The following is a 22,227-nucleotide window of genomic DNA, read 5'->3' on the forward strand; positions in this document are numbered from 1 at the left end:
TATAGTATAAAATTGGATGCAATAATCCTAGGACGCTGATGGAACTTAATTAACAGGTTATTATGCATGAAAGGAATAATATTCCTTCAATGGCGATATAATAAATGCTTAAGAGTTGGTAGGAATGTAGTAGGTGCCATTCAATCATAGATAGACGGCTCTGATGCTCCTTACTAATATATATTTATTTGTATACCACACTCTGCCTATACATGCATCACTGTTTTGGTCAATCCTGGGGCTGGATCTCAGTACCTGGGAACCACTTCACAGCTTCATTGCCTAAAGGCTGCCATGCTGACACTCATCCATTCATGAATTGGGCTTGCTAAACCCTGAGTTCAGAATCCAGCACTGTAAAAAATTTAATCTTGGAGTATGAAGCCAAGTGTGACACATGTTTTCCTTTTCTGTGAGAGTCCTGGGAGTCAGGCATGGTGGAGAATATATTTACACATCTGGATGCTGTGATAGGATGTAAACAATTGTAATAAATGTTACAGGGGTCATCAGAGTCAATGAAATAAATGATAAATCAATGAATAAAACAAGAAATGAAATGAATAACCACACCCAACAAAATATGGACTGACTATGTGTATGGAAGTATAAATCCTATCTTTAAAATGGATATAAGGAGTATGTTTTCCAGCTCTTAGGCTTGAATTCAGGCCTAGGGAACAGGCCTGACTTTCTTGTCTTCAAGCATGTTCAGATTCCCTTCCGTCATGGTGCTGCATATATACACAGATCTTGAGTTCAAATCCCAGACCTGGCAGAAAAAATGTCATGAATTGCAAACCAAGGAACTAAATATATTTTTTTAATTGAGGGCTATTGGAGAAGCCATTGTCCTGCACTGCAACATAAGCCTACATTTCGAATATAGTCATGCCTCTTTCAGATGGTGGGAGATCCTAAGAAATTCGTTCCCATCCACAGGAATAATGATGGAATGTTATCGATATCACAGTTGAATGACATGCTCATGAATGACACTTGTACACAATTAGACTTCATGATTTCAGTCGGCTGATTGATTTTATTTAATATCTTATGAAACATTAAAATAATACTATTTCTCACACTGATTTACTTAATAGTTTATTAAAGATAAAAATAATTGATAGACATCTCTGGCACTCTGTAAAGATATATATATATATATATATATATATATATATATATATATATATATATATATATATATATAAATTAGTGTACTACGATCTGCGTGTCAATCTGTTCTTATTTTGTCAACCCCTGGTGCTTGATCTCAGATCCTGGGAACTGCCTATCAGCTCAATTTGTTCCAGGATGGCATGCTAACACACACACATTCATGAATTTGGCCCTGTGGGCCTTGAGTTCAGATGTCATCATGCCCAAACAATGAATCATGAAGTAAGAAACTGATGGTGACACATGTTTTCTTTTTCTGTGAATGTCCTGGGTGTCAGGTATAAGTGGAATACATATGCAGATCTATATCCTATTTAATCAATGTAACCAATGTTCTATGTGGCATATTAGTCAATAAAATAAACAGTCAATACATGTTGGGTCTTTGTTTGCCCCCGAAAGATGGATGGGCCCGGGAATGGTAAGTGTGCCACTAGTCTGTTCCCCAGCCTCCCTTAGCCTGGGAGACATTCAGACACAATGGGGAGTCAAATCAAGCAAGAACTCGTTTATTACCACACAACAAGCAACTTTTAAAGGGAAAAACTGCGAGGCATGGAAGGGGAGGGAAAGGAACCAACCAATCACTGTAAAGGTCACACCCTATCATGCGCCTAAGCTTTATCCAATCAGATTTTAAGGTAAACAATTGGGCTGTGCCCACTCAACTTCCCCTCAGCACCATCTTTGCTGCCCATGTGCCCCACAAACACCTGAATAAAACAAAAAATAAAATGAATAACTACACTGAATGCAATATGGTGTCAACCTATGTATGTAAATATAAATAAAATATTTAAAATGTACACAAATAGGATGTATTCTTGTGCTGGGGATCAATTTCAGACCTAAGGAACAGACATGAATTTCTTGACTTCAAGAAGGCTAGATTTCTGTTTCCACACAGTGCAACAGAGTTAACCAGACTGTGAGTTCCAATCCAGTCCTAGCAGTAAAAATGGCACCTTTATACTATGTGACGCCCAATTCTTAGGTATTTCATTATGCCTCCATTTAATGAACGTGATTGTTTAAATGCTTCATGAAATATTGATTAAAATCTATCAGTGTCCTATAATATAATTGTGTATAATTTTATCCTAGAATTATTTAAGAGCTGCCCATTCAATCATAACATACATCACATTCCCTTGGTATTCATATAGATAGGAATGACTTTATAAAGATCTCCTTCCATTTGGAGTTGGCAGGACCAGGATTCCAACTGTGGGCTCCAGCTCCCACCATTTTAACTCAAGGATAGGGGACTCACTGGTCTGTCTAAGATCAGCAAGACCAATGATTAGGCAGGCACCAGTGGCTCTCAGCAGTCTTCATTGATATTTACAAGGCTGTGATAGGAGGATAATGGTCAAATTCACAGTAGGCAGGAAAGTCCTTGAGATTCCTGTCCAACTTCAGTGCAAACAAAGCCAGAAGTAGAGCCATGTAGCTCCAGTGGTAAACGGCTATTCCTGATCAAAAGCAGTTCACAACACACACACACACACACACACACACACACACACACACACACACACACACACACACACTGCAGTCTAATCATCTATCTGTTTATATATTGGCCATTCCTATGGGTTGATCTTAGGTCCTCAAATTTGCCCGCCAACTTCTCTTGCATCAGACTGGCGTGCTAACAGTTACCGACTACGAAGTGAGCTGCTAGCCCCTGAGTTCAAGTCACAGAACTGCCAAAAACTTAATCCTGGGGAAAGCCAATTGCCCCACTTGGTTTCTTTATCAGTGAAATTTCTGGGACTCAGGAATGATGTAGAATACATAGGCAAATCTATGTCTTATGTAATAGGATGCAAAAAATATTATATGTGTAATCATATTCACTAAAATATAAAAGAAACAAATAAAACACAAAATAAAATGAATGTACTAACTGCAATATTCAGTTAGTATACAGTAAAAATGTGTAGGTCAATAAAAATCATGTACTTAAAATATATAAATATATTATTTTTTTGAGTGTCAAGACTTGAATTCAGGCCCTATAAACAGGCTTGTCTTTCTTGTCTTCCAGAATGGTGATCTTCCCCATCCCCCACAGTGCTGCAGATTTACCCAGACCCTGAGTTCAAATCCCAGGCCTGGCAGAAAAAATGGCATGAATTCTAAGCCAAGGAGCCTCATAATTTTTTAAAATATTTTTCATGTATGTACGTATGTATGCATGCATGTATGTATGTATGTATGTATGTATGTATGTATGTATGTATGTATGTATGTATGTATGTATGTATGTATGTATTTTTCTTTTGTCAAGCACAGGGTTTGAAATCAGGTCATGGCAATTCTGCCTCAGCTTTCATCACTCTAGCCTGGGGTGCAGCCACTGGACCCATAGCCGAACCTGGGTTCCTGAGACTCAAAGGCTGACAAGAAAAAAAAAATTAATGAGACACAGAAAAAAAAAAAAGAACTGGCAACTTGCAGATGGCTACTGGCTTTACATTTGTCTTCTTTTCAAGATGACCATCCTGCGTCTGAATGACACGGTTGAAGAATGTTGGTAACTAGGCATTGCTGAAGGCTGGCGGGCTACCAGGGAAGCCATAGGCCTACAGGGAAATATAGGCCCTGTGTTTGAAGCCGGGTCCTGACCCTTACCAATGGAGGGAGATCCTAAGAGTCTCCTTCCTATTCATAGGAATACCGATGGAAGATTATGAATGGCACGGTTGAATTAGTTGTTTCTGAATACTACTATATAAATAGAGTGATTTTAGGAGGCCAATGTATTTTAATGAATATTTTTGACACATTGAAAGAATACTATTAATTACATGGACACAATAGTTTCAGGACAGTGGTTGATTTAACTAATAATTAAGGAAGAAAACAATAATATTAATTACATGGAGGTATACTAAATACCCAAGAATTGATAGGAATGTAGCCTATGCAAACGAATAATGTATAGACATCTCTGGCACTCTATAAAAATCAATATTTATTTGTGTACTACCATCTGCATGTCTATCTATTCTAATTTTCTCAACTCCTGGAGCTGGATCTCAAGTTCTGGAAATCCTTGTCAGCTCAATATGCATCAGGCTGGCATACTGACACTCATCCATTCATGAATTGGACCTTGTAGGCTGTGACTTTACATGCCAGCACACACAAAAATTAAATAGTGGAGTAAGAAGCCAATGGTGACACATGTTTTCCTTTTCTGTGAAAGTCCTGGGTATCTGGTGTGAAATTTCATACATAGGCAAATCTATATCCTATGTAATAAATGTAATAAATATTTCATGTGTAATAAATGTCAATAAAATAAATGGTAAGTAAATAAAACAAAAATAAAATGAATTAGTACACTATGCGCAATATGGGATCAACATACGGGGTTCGATTTCAGGGCCTGGGAAGTGCCTGGCAGCTGAATTGGCTAGAGGCTGCTGTGCTGACAGTCAGCCATTCATGAATTGAGCCTTCTAGGGCCTGAGTTAGATCCCACCACTGCCAAAAAATGTAATCTTGGAGTGGAAAGCCGAGCATGACACATGTTTACTTTTTTTTTTGAAAGTGCTCGGTGACAGGTAGTATGTATAATTCAGATGCAAATCTATATGTAATATATGCAAATCTATATGTAATAGGATGTCATAAATGTAAAAAATGTCATAGGTGGAAGAATTGTCACTACAATAAATGAAAAACAGATATAATTAGTAGTGAATCATTCTAGGATAAAATTAGACACAAAAACTATAGGATGTGGATTAAGTTTAATATTTTATTAAGGATTATTAGAATAAAAATTGCATGGAAACATAAATACCTAATAATTGGTAGTAACACATGATGCATAATTTAATAATATATAGATATCTGTCTCATTCTATAAAATATGAAATTATGTGTATGGCTATATGTACATATGTGATAAACAATAACAAAATATTGAGTAATTTAGTTAATGCTTTATTAATTGTTAACTGGGACACATCATTAAATGGAGACATAATTTAATAAGTAATAATTGATAGTAATATCTATAAATTAATAATATACATACATCTTCTGTGTATATAATGCTTATATACATCAATCTCTATCTATTTATACCTCGTTCACTCCTGGGGCTTGGTGGTTGACTGCTCACCTAGTGAGCATGAAGCCCTGGGTTCCATTCCTCAGTGCCACATAAACAGAAAACCCAGAAGTTCTGCTGTCTTTCGATCAATTGAGTTCTACCCTTGAGCACAAATGCTTAGGGACAGTGTCAAAACCCTTACTCAAGCCCCAGGACTGCCGCCAAAAAAAGGTATAATGTTCTAACTGCAACTATAAAAGGATAGGACTTCAAAAACCACATGACAGAGCAAGCTAGGAGTCTGGTGCTGACAGCTGCCACCTAACCTGACTTAGCAAGATATAAACTGCTGCAACCCAGCTCCACGGGTTACCCCCATCATCCTGGCTTACCCTGGCTTACCCCCGATATGCTGGCCGCTCTGGGGCTTTAATACCTGGCAGGAAGTCTGCTAGACTCTTTGAAATATGGCTCAAAGTGGTAGAGTTCTAGTCATGTGCAAATGTTATTAGAACAATAATATCCCCAAGCTTTAAGCTCAAGCTCCATGACTAATCCCCCCAAAAAAAATCCCACTAAACTGTTAGGTGTAAACTTGTGTGGTTTGTGAAATGTTCCTCAAAGAATGGTGATATTGATTAGAGCGCCCTCAGTCTAATGACAGCTTGTGGGACAGAGCTATGTGCTGAGTCCTCCATAGGGTACTCTGTGCTGAGTCCTGCACATGGTGCTATGTGCTGTGTACTTCACAAGGTACAGTGTGCTGAGTCCTGCATTGGGTGCTGGGTTCTGAGTCTTTCACAGGATGCTGTGTGCTGAGTCATGCAAAGAGTGCCATGTGCTGTGTCCTTCACCAGGTACATTCTTTAATTGGGCCCTTGTAAGATCTCCCCACTGAGATGATTATGCAGACAAGAATATTGAGGCTCACATATGTCTCCATGGTAGGGACAAAATTACGTATTACTGAAGACTAGTGAGTTGTCTACTTCAGACAATTGTTCTGTTTTGTTTTTTTCTGTCATGAACCTTGAAATAGGGACCTAAGCTCTGACCCTTACCTCTTGGGTTCATGGTTAGCACTCCACCGCTTGGAGCCATGAACCCCATTCCAGCAGATTCCACAGCCTAGGGGTCTATAGCTGAGGTCTCTCATCCTGCCTTCTCAGGCAGTTGAGATCTGAGGATCTGGGTTCCAAATTATCCCAGACACAAAAGGTCCCATGAGCCTATTATCTCCAATTCACCACTAAGAAACCTGAAGTGGAAGCTAGGTGCTTGTCACTCATGCCTGTCATCCTAGCTACTCAGGAGGATGAGATTTGAGGATCATAGTTCAAAGCCAGCCTGGGCAGGAAAGTCATTGAGACACTTAGCTCAAATGGGCCACCAGAAAAGCTGAAATGGTGTTTGGCTCAAGTGGTAAGCACAAGACTTGAGCTGAAGAGCTCAAGGACAGCACCCAAGCACAGATATCAACTCCTACAATAATAAGAAAAGAGAGAAACAAACTAACAAACTTAAGTTTAGGGCTTGGAATGTGCCTTAGGGGTCAAGTGGTCAAGTGCTTTGCAAATATGAAACCCTGGGTTTGATTTCTCAGGACCACAACAGTTAAAAAAGGCCTGAAGAAGCTCTGTGGTTCAAGTGGGAGAAGGCTATGATTGTACAAGAGAAACTAGGTACAGTGCTCAGGTCCTGAGTTCAACCTCCAAGAATGGTGTATGTGCCCGTGCCCCTGTGTGCCCATGTGCATACACATGCACACACACACACACACACACACACACACACACACACACACACACACACACACAGAGAGAGAGAGAGAGAGAGAGAGACTAAAAGTGATGCTGTTACCCAAAATGGTTAAACACCAGGCTTCTGCACTGAGCTCATGGTCAGCACCCTGGCCCTGTGTTCAACCCCAAAACCTAGCCACCCAGGGCCCAACTAGGAGAGGTCAAATGTTTCAAAACCTGATGAGATTCACCAGCCGTAGATGATAGGAAACTTTGTGATATCAGATATGTGCTTGGATTTCCCAAGCTTCCAGAAACCTAGGAGAGGCATCATAGGCCCATCATCACTGGTAATGAAACACTTAATTAAGTTCAGTGCCCTAGTTGTCTGCCAGCAGGACTCTTGAGCACTGTATCTGAACACCAGAATATACTCTCACAAAGGAAGGATAAGTGCACAGGACTTGGCCTGCCACAGGAGGTGGCACAAATGAAGGCTTCCTAGCAAACCAGAGCACTGTGGATAGAGATAGTTTGGGGTACAAAGAGACCTTTTTCTTCTGACCATCAGAGCCTGCCCAAAATCATCCTCACTATCTGACCCAGATGGAGTTGTTTGTTACACAGCTGTACAGGAGCGAGGCCTTTTGTCTGCCTGTCCAGACAATGAGAGAGACTTCTTCCAGCAGGCCTGGGATGCAGAGAAACCCTCAGGCTACACTGGGAACAGTGAGGGGAGCCCTGGATTATGCACTGTCATGAAAGCAGTCTCTGTTATTAAATCATTTTATTGAATACAAATTTCCTAGCTTGGTGCCGTTCATCATAACTACTGTGGAGCTTCACCTAAAGGAATGCATCCATACATTCCAAAAGACATGGAGATACAGGCTCTTTTTGAGGAGGCAGTTCCTGGGGTTGAACTATGAGCCTAGACATTGTCCCTGAGCTACTTTTGCTCAAGGGTAGTGCATTAACTTTGAATCACAGCCCCACTTCTGGGTTTTTCTGTGATCTCTTAGAAATAAGAGTGTCGTGGATTTTGCTATGCTGGCTGGATTCAAACTCAGATTCTCTACACCTCAGCCTCCTTAGGAGCTGGGATTACAGTGAGAAGCCCATGGCACCTTCTTTCTTTTCTTCATTTTTTAATCTGGACAATCTGACTTCTTAACAGGGTCATTCCAAAGGTTTGAATTTATGAATTAACTACCCAATGTTCTTTATAGCTGTTTTCTCTGAGAAGAATTTTCTCTCCTCATCTTCTCCTCTCAGTCACAGATTTGAAGCCAAAAGTTAGAAATGAGTGTCACAGGATTTGGGAGCAAATGTCCACAGGACACGCCAGTTTTGTCACTTAGCATTGAGCTGCAGTGAATTTGTTGTCTCAAGATGAGAGGACCAAAAGCTGGAGTGATCCTCAAACTTTCTTCATTGCTCCTTTTGTCTATAAAATGATCTAATAATTATGAGTGTTGTGTGTCTCCAACTTTAAGTATCTAGAACACACTAGACGCGTCTTCATGTTTCTCTTTTTCTCTAGTGCCTCTCTAGATTTAGACTAAGGGTTTGTGTGGGGGGGCTCCTTGGTGTATTCCTGAAGAAAGCCGCTTGATTCCTGTTCACGAGATTGCAGTTCAAATTCAGCCTGAGCAGGAATTCTGTGAGACTCTTATCTCCAATAAACCACCAGAAAACCAGAAGTGGAACAGTGGTCCAGCGAGTAGAGCTCCAGCTTTAAGAGAGAAAGACGAGCAGGATTCACAGGCCTGACCAGGAAGGAAAGCCTGGGAGGCGCTTATGTCCAATTAATGACCAGATGGCTGGAAGTGGAGCTGTGGCAGTGGTAAATCCTCAGCCTTGGGAAAAACAGCTGAGGAATGCATCAGGCACTGAGTTTAAGCACTAGTATGGCCACAAAAATTTTCAGTGTCCTACCTACTTATTCTGTATACTAACTCCCTGAATGCAAACAGACCTTATGCAATGCTTCTCCTTTTATTTACTAATTTATTTTTCAGATATGCTCCTTGTGTATACTGCATCATTCTCTTTATTTCAGGCCCATGGATTTTCTCTTCCAGGGTTCCAGGCCTGGGTAGTTATATGATACACTGACGCTCTCAGCAGCCTTTATTTAGATTTTATTATGAGGTCAATGCAGGAAAAGTAAGAAACCAGGCAGGAGAAGAGAAGATCAGGTTTCGTAGAAGTAACCAGTATTCAGAAAATTAAACCTGGGGATGTAAAATGGCAGCATACTTGTGTAAAAAACTACCATTAAGAAAAAGATGAGGAAGCTGGGAATGTGGATTAATCAGAGAGTGATTCTCTAGCATGCAAGAATCCCTGGGTACGATTTCTCGGTAGTACATACACAGAATAAGCCAGAATTGGGACTGTGGCTCAAGTAGTAGAGTGCTACAGACAGTGCCCAGGCCTTGAGTTCAACCCAAGAACTGGCAAAGATATACCTAGGTGTTGGGACTTCATCTGTCCCACAAAAGACGGACAGGGTATGAGGAAAGGTCAGTGCAGCGCTCACCCGTTCCCTAGCCTCCCTCATCCCGGGAGATAATCAGACACAGCGGGGATCCAAATCAAGCAGGAAGAAAAACTCGTTTATTAACAGAGAGCAGCCCTTTTTAAAGCCAAAAAGGGCGGTCGGTGCCACATGTGACTGCTGCTCATCACAGTAACTCAGGGCCCATTGGCAGGATGCCTGCCCTATGCCCTGACAAGTCCCACCTGGGAGAGCGTCTGTCCTGCCTCCAGGCCAGTTCAGGCCTGCCATTGTACAAAAAAACCCTTGTTTCCTCCTCTAACAAGCAGCTCAATAACAAACCACCATGGGAACCCAGTCTGAGAGGCACAGGCACAATGGAGGGGAAGCTGCCAAAGCAAGCGTTTGGAAAGGAGCAGAGATCACAGCAGGCAAAGCAGCCATGAGGATGTGTCTTCAAGGAGTCCTTAGCTGGGTTCAGGAAAGAGAGGCCGGCGCATGTGGGTGGGGCACTGCCATAACCAATTTGAACATCTAATAAAGCTGCCTGTGGTGGATAGATAGCTTCTGATTTGACATCGGCAACAGAATAAGGGGCTGCAAATTCAATGAATGGTTTCTGGCCAGAGAAACAAGGTCAAACGCTTAAGTTTCTGCACTTCGAGTGGTTCCTGGTATCTCCAGCTGAGTGGACATCTTTCTGTGGCCAGTAGGTGCCACGCCACCTTCTGCGGAGTCTGTGTGAGAGATCATGTTAGACAAAGAGCTTCAAGGAAGCATGCCTGCAGGAAGGGGGTGTTGGTTTCTTTCTTGCTTTGTATGTCCCTCCACCCCGCACACAGTATAACCCCTCTTTTCACTGTATTTGTTGTCAGTGTAATTAGTGGAGGGGCTCGGAAAAAAGCAAATCGTTTAAATAGGGATATGAGTGGACCAATTGCAACAATGAGATGTACAAGTCCTTATGTCGAAAAACGAACTTTACCACTTTGGGGGGGGGAAGGAGAATTCGGTGGGGGAGGTGGGGCGAGATGGGAAGGGCTATGAAAGGGAAACAAAGGAGAAGGCTACAATGCTTGATAAGAAATGTACTCATTATCTTGCCCATGTAAATTTAAACCCTCTGCATAGTATTTTCACAATAATAAAAAATTAACAATGCACATAAAAAAGAAAAAAGAAGGGAAGGCTATGTTGCTTCATGGTTCAGAGTTTTAGTTGATCTTGGTTGAAAGACAATAGCCAAGAGTAACACATAATGGTGATTTCGGAGCAGAGAGAATACTCTCATTTTCCCTCCTTTGATTCTAAGTTCTAAGACTTCAGGATAGTGCACGATCAGCATGTGTTTTTCCACTTTAGCTAAATTTCTCTGGGAACTCAGTCTCCCATACACCTAGTTGTGTATGTTATTGCTCTCCTGAATATTTTTCAATCCAACCAAAGTGACAATATGACTTAACCATTTCATTTGAACGCAGCACCCAAACACATCTCCTTATACAAAAACGTTCCACTTTTGTCTCCAAAAGACCTATATTCATGTTCAGACACTAGCATAAATGGAGAGCTAACAGATGCATTGCCCCTCTCCAAAACTCTTTGTAGCTTTGACATCCAACACCATTCAAAATTCCAGCTTCAAAATGTCCACAGAGACTCAAAGAAAATTCTTAGCTGAGAGTTGCCATGAAAATAAAACAAAATAGGGCTGAAAAGGTGGCTCAGTGGTAGAGTACTTGACTTGCATGCATGAGGCCCTGAGTTCAATTCCTCAGCACCACATAAGCAGAAAAAGCTAGAAGTGGGCACTGTGGCTCAAGTGGTAGAGTGATAGCTTGAGCTGAAATGCTGAGGGACCGTGCGCAGGCTGAGTTCAGGCCCCATGACCAACAAAAAAAAGTAAATATATTTTTTTAAAAAAGCAATACCAAATATATGCCAAGTATAAAGTCACAGGCCTTTAATTAAAGCTACTCAGAGTGAAGACAGGAGGATCACAATTCTAGGGAAGCCTGAGTAAATGCACTAGACCCTATGTGAAAAACAAACTAGGATGGTCCAGGTTTAAGTGGTAGAGTGTTTACTAGGACAGTATGAAGCTTTGGTCCAATAAAGAAGAGGAAGAAAGGAAGAGAAGAAGAAGAGGAAACAAAGAGGTGGAGTAAGAGGAAAGAAGAAGAGGAAGAGGAGAAAAAGGAAGTATAGAAAGAGCAACAATGAGGAGAAAGAAGAGAAAGGAAGAAGAGGAAGAGGTTGACAGAGAGGATGAGGAGCACCATATCTTCAATATATAATAACATGGTGTAAACATTCCTATTCCAAAACAAAAGAATTGGGGAAAAAGGAACAAAAATGGATCAGTAACTCAATTAATGGACAAAGAATTTGACTTGAAATTTCTTAATCGAACAATGTGTAAACAGACAAAAGCATTAGCACCTGTAAAATCACTTATAAAATAAAAATGAGATGTCATTTCATACTCACCAGAATGGGTAAAAGATGTGCATTAGAAGGTTTGACAAGGATGTAAAGAAATTGAAACTCTCATACATTGTAAAATAGCACATTCATCTTGGAAATTAGTGTAAAAGTTCCTCACAAAGTTAGTTATAGAAATACAAAACAGCCCAGAAACTTTGTACAGCCTAAAAACTTTGTCTATAATTTTTATACACTTAAGTTTAAAACAGCAATATTATCCATGACAGCCAAAGAATTGAAAAAAAAATTCACGCTGACCAATAGGAAAACAGATCACAAAACATTTTATACTCATGAAATAGCCCATTATCAAGTAAAAAAGAGAAATGGAGAATTGATATTAGTGGAAACACTGACAACAGGCTAGATGGAAAGAGCCAGACACAAAATAACAAATAAAATGATTTGATTTTAATGAAATTTTTGAATTATCAAAATCAGGCATAACAGTTTCTTTGGGGTTGGAAGTCTCAGGAGAATTCATAATAGCTGCAGACAGGTATGAGATTTCTTTGTGAATGATGAATATTTGAGAAGATTCCAAGGTGATGATGATTGAATATACTTTCAGAATACAAAGAATCCCTAAATTTTATAGAATTAATTTAACAAATATGACATTTTTCAATTACACATAAAATGATTTTTAAAAGGGATACTAGATAATCTTTAACCAGCAAAAGTGTTCTACCATGAAAGTAGACATAGAATATAGCAAAGTGGTAGATAGCAGGAGCAAGTAAAAAAAAATCAATACATATGCTACAAAATTAAGAAAAATCAGAGAATAAGTGGTTGGGAGAGATGAATGGAAATGTTAGAAAGGGATTAAAGTGATCAAGATGCTTTGTATTCACAAACTACTTTATTGAATAGCAACTCCTTTCTTCAACTATTAAATAAAATATTTTAAAAACTAGCAAAAATAATTAATTAAACAAAAATAAATGATGAATAGATAAATAAAATACAATAAAAATAAACTATAGATCTATAACAATATAGGCCAGAAATTTAAAACACAAACAAGAATAAAGTAGTTTTGTTGCTGCTTCTAGATATATAAGGTAGAAAATTTTGACTAAATCTAATTTATTGAGTTCTTTTGTCAATGGCATTAATTATGCCAGTAGTAAAAATAATCATGAAGTTCTGAAATGAGCAACACAGTATCTAGGATATTACTAATTAATAATGCAAAGATAGATGCAAAGAAAGATAATGCAAAGAAAGATGGAATAGTATATGTTTGTATGATTAGATAAATTGCTTTGAAAGCAAACTCTCCTATATCTGAATTGCCAACAGGGAAGTAGCAGTCTAACACTACACACTTGAATTGCCAACAGGGAAGTAGCAGTCTAACACTACACACATATCATTGAATCTCAAGGTAATAGTTTTTTCACATCAATAAGATAATTACAGAAGGGATGAACACACAACAATTAAGTATCTAGAGTGAAAGGGAAACAAAAAAGTAAGCTTTTTTTTGGGGGGGTGGGTCCAGTCGTGGGGCCTGAACGCTGGGCCTGGGTGCTGTCCCTCAGCTCTTCAGCTCAAGGCTAGTACCTACCACTTGAGCCATAGCACCACTTCCGGCTTTTTGTCTGCTTATGTGGTGCTCAGGAATCAAACCCAGGGCCTCATGCATGCAAGGGAACGCTCTAACACTAAGCCACCTTCCCAGCACCAAAAGTATGTATTTTTTAACTCCATCTGATAATTTCACAGGGGATGAAAGAACTACAATTAAGTATCCAAAAAAGAGCCATCACACCTTCACAGCATCCTGTTATATTGTTACAATTGGTAGCTCTTGTTAACTTCTCAGTATGCCTAATATATAAATTAAGCTTTGCCATAGTTATTATTGTGAATTTCTTAGCCTATCATAGTATTCTGTTCATTTGTAGACCCCCAAAAGATGACTTACTTCTTCTATTTAAAGACATGCCTTCAGCTTTAGTGTTCAACCATGCATTTTCAGTCTTCTCAATTATTAACAGCTCTTTTTCTGAGTATACCTTTTTTTTCCCCCTTGTTTAGGAATTGGTACTGACTGAAAGTTAAAGAATCCAATATAACACCCCTATGCGCTAGGAGAGAGGTGTTTGTTTTTTTTCCTCCTGGGATGGATAACAGGACCTATGAATAAAAAGGCTGCTCTAGAACTTTGTTTCACTGAAACTAGTACTGCTTTATTTTTCTAGCTGTTCCTGGGGCTTGAACTTAGGGCATGAGCCCTGTTCTTGTGGGATGTTTTTTCTTCTACCACATGACCACAACTCCACTTTGGTGGTTAATTGGAGATAAGAGTCGCTTCGATTTTTCTGTTCGTCCTGGCTATGCATTATCCTCAGAACTCAGCTTGCTGAGTAGCAAGGATTACTGGTAAAACAACAGTGCCCACTGCTTTAAGTGTTGATTTTTATTGTTATTCTGAGCTCCCACTCCTTTCAGGGTGAAAAGCAGTCACTGGGGACTCAGTTTTGCATGGGTTTATTTGTATAGCAATTTTTAAATATTTATTTACTCTCTTGTTACATTGTTGCTACTTTATCTTATCTTCATTTAGTATTGGTGTCTACATTTTACATTTTATTATTACCAACATATTTCATGAAAAAATGGGATTACTGCACCGAGAAATTCAAATTAGTACAGTATTAGTGGTTTGCCTCATTTGAGGAAGGTTCTCTGCCATAGAGTTCCCAACATATAGAGATTTTCTTCACTTAGAACACCAGGCTACCACTGAAAAAATGGGGCCTGACAGGAAATTGGATTGCACCAGTAGGGTATCTCCAGATAAGGGAACTCTTAGCCACATTCCAAAAACTCACACTGCCATCGTCAAGATCAAGAAACACACCAACCCGGCCCAGAAGTTTCTCTACATAGTGAGGCAGCAGTGGGGAGGTGGTAAAAATGGTGGAAAGTGTATTCTCTTTCACAAACAAAAGGAGGAAAAGATCCTCAGATTCAGTGAGGTTGCTCTCTATGGAGGAATGCCTAGTAACTCCCAGGGCCCAGGTGGAAGAGTCATCCACACTAACCTCCCAGTAATGTTTCCCAGAGCTGAAGACTTGGCGTCCAAAAGCAGTAAAGTGGAAGGACTCTTCAGAATTCAAAACTGCATAGGGATTGTCGTGTCCAACACAGCTCCCAAGATCTTGATTCCTCGTAGCTTCATTGAAACCAATCTCCACCCGGTACTGGCTGAGCCTCTCTATCAGTCCAGGAATGGGAGGGGCACTGAGCTCTGGCCTCAAAGGAAGAGGCAGGAAGAACAAGACTGACTCACAGCTTTCTAGGGTCAACTCTACATCCTGAAGCAGGTCCACATCTGGCTTCTGGTATGTTTCGATCAGCTTCTGATACATATTCCTGAGCTGATGCTTCTTCTGAAGCATTTGGGTTTCCCTTTCTCTGAGTTGCAGTAACATGGCTCTTCCTTCATTGATCAGTAGCTGGGAATGATGTCTTTCCTCCTCCTGGACACCAGCTCTAAAAACAGCACTCTAAAAACATCCTTAGTCATGCCTCGGAATAGCTTCACATACCAAATCCATCGGTTGATGAGTCTCCTCTTCTCCTGTAAATTATGCTGGTTTTCTTGAGTCTTTTCCCATACAGCATGCATCTGCTTGAAATCATCTCCCTCTGCTCCTCAGCAGCCCTTTCTATGGGATGGTGTTTGTGAGTCCTGTGCTCCTGAGACTGGGAGCAGCTCCTACAGAGCAGGGCCCTGTCTACCTCACAGAACATCTGCTTTGTCTCCCTGTGTGTCCCACACATGTATTCTTCAGAGCTCAGAAAATGCCTGAGGCTGACTTTTCTGGCAATGGCCACCAGGCTCCTCAGAACCACGTTGGTTTTGAGGTCTCTCTGCTGGCAGGGTCCCCTGCACACAGGGCACGTGGCTGGAGTATGGGTCTCTTCCCAGCAGAGGCAGAGACAAGGTCGACAAAAACTGTGCCCGCACTCTAGGGTGACTGGCTCTATGAAAGTATTTATACAGATCGCACATCTCAGTTCTTTCTGGAAGGCCTGGGCAGTGTCAGGGTCCATCATTCCTAGAATCTAATGAGGTGGTGGTGGCTCACGCGTAGAAGCCTAGCTACTCAAGAGATTGAGAGCTAAGGATCAAGCTTTGAAACTGCCTCGGACACAAAAGTCCGCCTGACACAGATTCTTATCTCCAATTAACCACTCCAAAATCACAAGTGGGCTGTGGCTCCAGTGGTAAAGCACTAGCTTTGACCACAAAGTGGCCCAGGGACAATGCCCAGTCTTGAGCACAAAGTGACCCAGCAACACTGCCCTACCACTGGGTTCAATCCCAGCAACTGACAAAACAATACCACCACCACCACCACCATACCAAGGAGAGAAGAATTAAAAGAGGAGTAGATTCTCCCACTCTAATCCTCACCTGGAGTATCCAAGCTCCAAATGGCCTCCGTCCTGCTGATGTAGGATCTTCAGCAATGCCTGAGTCTCAGACTTCCACTCTATTTATACTGAAAGAGGGTGGGTCCAGGAAAGGAAGTCTCTGATTGGTTGCTTAGGGAAGCTGATTTACCTATCAATAGGAGCTGGAATTTACATCCTGGCAACCACACCTTTCACTTCCTCTTGCAAGGACCTACTTCTTACAATTTGGTTAGGTTATTTGAGTTAGGTGCAATATAGGTTTGTCCAGGATTGGAAAAGTTTATTGTGTTTGTTTTATTTTGTTTTGTTTTGTTTTTTACTTCTCTGTATGTTTTATAATGGAACTATGCATTTATTACTTTTCCACAGGACTGTAGGCCATATTACTGACATTATCCACTGTATCTTGTGGGTCTTCAAAAGTAGCTGAGTTCGTATTTCTTTTTTTTTTTTTTTTTTTTGGGGGTCCGGTCGTGGGGCCTGAACTCTGGGTCTGGGTGCTGTCCCTCAGCTCTTCAGCTCAAGGCTAGCGCTCTACCACTTGAGCCACAGCACCACTTCCGGCTTTTTTATTTTTTGTTTATGTGGTGCTGAGGAATCGAACCCAGGGCCTCGAGCATGCAAGGCAAGTGCTCTACGACTGAGCCACCTTCCCAGCCCCCGAGTTCGTATTTCTTAACAGGTGATCATCCTATACTTTTTTTATTTGTAATTTGTCAGGCCTGATGTTGGGCTGGTACTTTACCACTTAGGCCTTGTCCTCTCTGTGTTTGCTTTTGTTTTTGGAATAGAAACTTGTGTTTATTCTTAGGATCTCCTTGACTGAGTTCTTCCAATTCACACTTTGCACAAAGCTGAGATGACAAGAATTATCTCTTGCTTGAGTTGTGATCAGGATTAAATCTGCCCACAGATCAGCCCCTCCCAGCTTTCCCATCACTTGCCTGAATCATACCAGTAATCACGTGACTATCGTTGATCACCTGACTATGAGGGAACAAAGATCCTAGGCTCAGAGATCACTTCCTCTTGTCTATTGTCTATACTGACTCATCCTTGTGATGTTGTTTTTCTTGTTGTTTGTCTGTCAGTGCTGGACTTGAACTCAGGGTAGAGGATCTGTCCCTGAGCTCTTCTTCCACTCTATTTCTCTTATCTTTATTTCAAATATCATTTATGCCTTTTTATTATAAAATGATGTGGTATTCTAATATATAATTTAATAACTCAATGCCGTTATTGAGAATGATCTAAAAAATTATCATAGACATAAGTATACATATATATATATATACATATATCTATATACATTGGATTTCAAGAGCACATTATCAATATTCAATTTGCTATAAATTTTATCCTATCAGAATATTCTCTTTAGGGTTATAGGTTCTGTAGTTTCCCTGGCAAAACCTTTCCCATTTGTGGTTTTGTTACTATAATCAATTTTGTACCTTTCTTGCTGTTGATCCACTAGCTTTGAAAGCATAATCCCCTATCTGAATTGTCAGCAGAGAAATAGTAGCCTAACACTATGCTTGCATCTTTGACTCTCAGGCATTGACTCGCAATCTTTTTTTAAATTTTTCTTTTCAAAAAAATTTTTGTCATTAGTGCTGCGGAACTCTGGGTCTGAGGGAAACCTCAGCTCTTCAGCTCAAGGGGAGCCCTCTACCACTTAAGCCACAGCACCACTTCCAGCTTTCTAGTGGTTTATTGGAGATGAGTGTCTACGACTTTCCTGCCTGGGCCAGATTTGAACTGAGATCTCAGATCTGTTTCCTGAGTAGCTAGGAATACAGGGGTGCACCACTGGTGCTGGCTAAGCATTATTTTTTACCTTCATATGATAATGACAGGGGGGATGAAGCACAATAATTGCGTACATAGAGTGAAAGACAGACAACAACAAAGAACCATCACAACTGGACAGCAAACTGTTGTATTGTTACAATTGTTGGCTATTGTTAACCACTCAGTATGCCTAATGGGTAAATTGAGCTTTGCCATTGTTATTATTGATCTCTTACCCTGAATTAATGTTCTCCTCATTTTTACCCCAAAAATTAGGACTTATTTTTTCTGAAGCCATTCTTTCATCTTTAGTGTTCAACCCTGCATTTTCTTTCTTCTCCATTATTACCAGCTATTTCTCTAAGTATTCCAATTGATTTTATTTTATTTTAGTTTTAGAAATTAGTACTGAAACTTAAAGAATCCAATCTAATAGAAAGTTTAACACCCCAATGGTCTAGTATAGAGGTGTTTCTATTTTTTTCTTCCCAGGTAACAGGATCTAGTAATCAGAAGTCTGCTATAGAGCTTTGTGTCACTGAAACCAGTACTGCTTTTTTGTTCTCGAATGTACCTGGGGCTTGAACTTAGGGCATGAGCACTGTTCGTGAGGGTTTGTTGTTGTTGTTGTTGTTGTTGTAGTTGTTGTTTGCTTTTTTTTTCTCCTACTACTTGGACCACAGCTCCACTTTGGTGGTTAATTGAAGATGAGTCTTTTGGACTTTCCTATATGAACTGGCTATGAACTGCCATCCTCAGAGCTCAGCCTGCTGAGTAGCAAGGATTACTGGGAAAACAACAATGCCCACTGAATTAAATGTTTTTTTGTTTTATTTTGTTTTGTTTTTTGCTGTTATTCTGAGATCCACCTTCTTTCATGGTGAAAAGCAGTCACTGGGGACTCATTTTTGCATGGGTTTATTTTTATAGCAATTTTTAAATATTTTCTTGCTCTCTTGTTGCATTGTTGCTACTTTATCTTATCTTCATTTTTTACATGCTATGTTTTATTATATGTTACCTCCATGTTTCATAACAAAATGGGATTACTGTGCATAAAATTCAAATTAGTACAGTATTAATGGTTTGCTTCATTTCAGAAAGGTTCTCTGCTATAGAGTTCCCAATGTATAGAATCTTCACTAGTAGTGGCTTATCATTGGAGAAAAGGGTCTGACAGGAAGTTGGAATTAGCCAATAGCGAATCTCCAGAGAAGGGAACTCTTAACCACATTCCAAAAACTCACACTGCCATTGTCAAGATAAAGAAACACCACAACCCCAAGAGACTTCTCTATATAATGTGTCAGCAATGGGGAGCTGGTAAAAAAAAAAGTGTAAAGAAAGTTCCCTTTCACAAAAAGAGGAGGAATAGGTCCTTTGATTCAGGGCGGTGGGCCAAGAAAAGGGTTTGTACCTGAGTTCTCATTTAGGGAAGTTGATTTACATATCATCTGGAGTTGGAATTTCCATCCTGGAAACCACAACTTTAACTTCCTCTTTCATGGAAATGCCTCTTACAATTTCCTTAGACAGTGACAAGTGTTGTTTATTTTGGCTAAGCGAAAGTTAAATTTGAACAGGATTGGAAAACTTTTTTTTTTCTTACTTTTTTGTATCTTTTATTTTTGTACTATGAATTAATTACTTTTCCACCATACTATAGGTGACTTTTTATCTTGTGATTTTGAAAATTAGCTGAGCTTTCATTGTGGAGTTATTAGATGACCATCCAAGTCTTTTTATTTGTAAATTGTCATGCCTCCTGCTTGTCTGGTGCTTCACCACTTGAGCCATTTCAATCTTTATATTTTCATCAGACTTCTAATCTCATAAAAAATATTAATTTTCTATTGGTAATGTAGTTTCCCAATTTTAATTTATGCAAGAATTCTGAACTGATTTCAAAAATGAAGGACATTTTAAAGTAATTCATTAAAAAGCTATGAATATGGAGCTGTATATAATTCATTATTTTGTTTAATTTTTCACACCTCAGTTGTAGAGTATGCTCAAAGGTGATTTTTACACTAATCTTTTTCTTTGAGGAATTTTTTTAATTAAGAAAATATTTTAGAGATATTAATGTTAGTTCAGCTATTTTTCTCCTTCATAAGGAATGTGATTTTAAGTTAATAAACAGAAAATCTAAGACAGATGATACATTCGGTATTTAGATCAATTTGTGTAATTACTTTTTTATTTAAATACTGAAGAGTTCTTTCTGAATTTTCAATTTATTACCTGAGTCAAAGGTATATCATTACACTTGCAGAATCTAATCCACTGTACAAAGTTAAGTAACATATTAGTTTGAATTTTATTTTTTAATTCAACAATAATATTCAAGAGGTATCATTTCAGTAGGTTTCACTGAAAAATTATTAAGATATGCCATATCTATAGATATTTCATAATTCTATATTCTTATTTTTGGATTACATTTCTGTAATCCATGAGTCTGTACTCCAATTGTGTTAGACTTCCAATTGTTCATCTCACATCTTTGCTTTGTTCCAGGATTTCAGCAGTAATGTTTTCTTGTTTTCCGTGGTTTTTATTATTTTTTCATCTCACTATCACCGTTGTAACTTTTTAACAAACAAAAAAGAAAATTCACTATTGCCCAGCTCAGCATTCTTTACATTTTCAAAAAGCCAAGTGATGCTAGTGACATACAACATACATCATGAAATGATTGATATAATGTATACAATACAGTAATATCAAAATATTGCATAAAATGTAAAAAATGTAATGTTATGAAATTAAAATACACTATTATTAAACTGTGACATCAAACATTTTCTATTATTATCATAATATAATAATATAAAACCGTGCCATCACTCTCCAACTTCCTTTGTAAAGAATTTACACTTTGTGGAAACCTATACCTGAGCCCCTTTCCTGGTAATGAATGGACTGTTAAATGTCTATAGAATTTGGGCCAGCTCCCAGAACCCTCTGGTATGTTTGGCTCCTCCCCTCTCTCACTCATTATACTTAGGCCTAAGAGTATGCCACCTAGTACTATGGCGACAAAGTAAGTTAGAGGACAAGAGTCCTGTTCCCCAGCTGGAAGTCTCCAGGTCTTCATGAAGCAAAATTTCAGGGTCTTCTTGGGCACTTGTGTGTCCTGCTTCCATTCCCGTGGTTTCAACTTCTGGAGAAGAAACCCTACTGCTTCAGCTTACTCTGTCTCTTGACTACCATATTGGCCAGGAACCCATAGTAGGTCTGTTGCTCCTGTAGCTGCTGGCTAAGCTTCACCTTCTTTAATTCATCAATGGATAAAGATAAAAATCCCACCTAGTCTTTGGGTTGTCTATCCTCTAGGACAACCACAACAAGTAGAATCACCCCCTTTACTTTTTACTCACTCCTCCTTCTCTAGTGAAAGCCAGAAAGCTCAGCTGGGGCCCATAGCTGCTACTGCTTCTGTCTGTTGGTTTTAAGGCACATCACAAGTGTTGTGTAATTTTTGATGGTCTTTCTTTGTCCTCCAACTTTGTTCAGCAACTGTGTCTGCTTCTGCAGGTGCTGAGGCAAGGCCTCATTCTTTAAGGTCAGCTGCAAATTGTAGGCCCTGTGCTGTCCACAGGTAGCTCTGAGCTCCTGCAGCTGTTCATGAAGCTCCTGAGATTCTGAGCCACTTGGCTCCTTAACTCAGCCATCTCTTTCCATTCTTCTAACTTCTCCTCTTGCTGGTCCAGCTTCTTCCTTCACTTGGAGCTTTGAGTGCAGCACACGAGAGAGCTCCTCCTTCTGTTTCTTAGCCTGTGGAAGGCATCCTGCAGCTGGCCCAGCTGCTCTTTTATCTCTAGGTTATGCAAAATTGTGCATCTCATGGCCTCATTAATGTGTAATATTCCCATTGTCTTGAAGAGCTTATGCAGATCCCAGGCCTTTTCCTGCTGCTCCAGTTACCACAGCCTCTCCTGCTGCTTCAAATTTTGGAGACTGAGGCTCTAGTTTTCCTGCCTTTGAATGTAACACTGCTT

The sequence above is a fragment of the Dipodomys merriami genome, unplaced genomic scaffold, assembly GCF_024711535.1.
Source record: "Dipodomys merriami isolate MVZ:Mamm:240054 unplaced genomic scaffold, mDipMer1.0.p SCAF_626, whole genome shotgun sequence".
In the NCBI taxonomy this organism is placed as follows: domain Eukaryota; kingdom Metazoa; phylum Chordata; class Mammalia; order Rodentia; family Heteromyidae; genus Dipodomys; species Dipodomys merriami.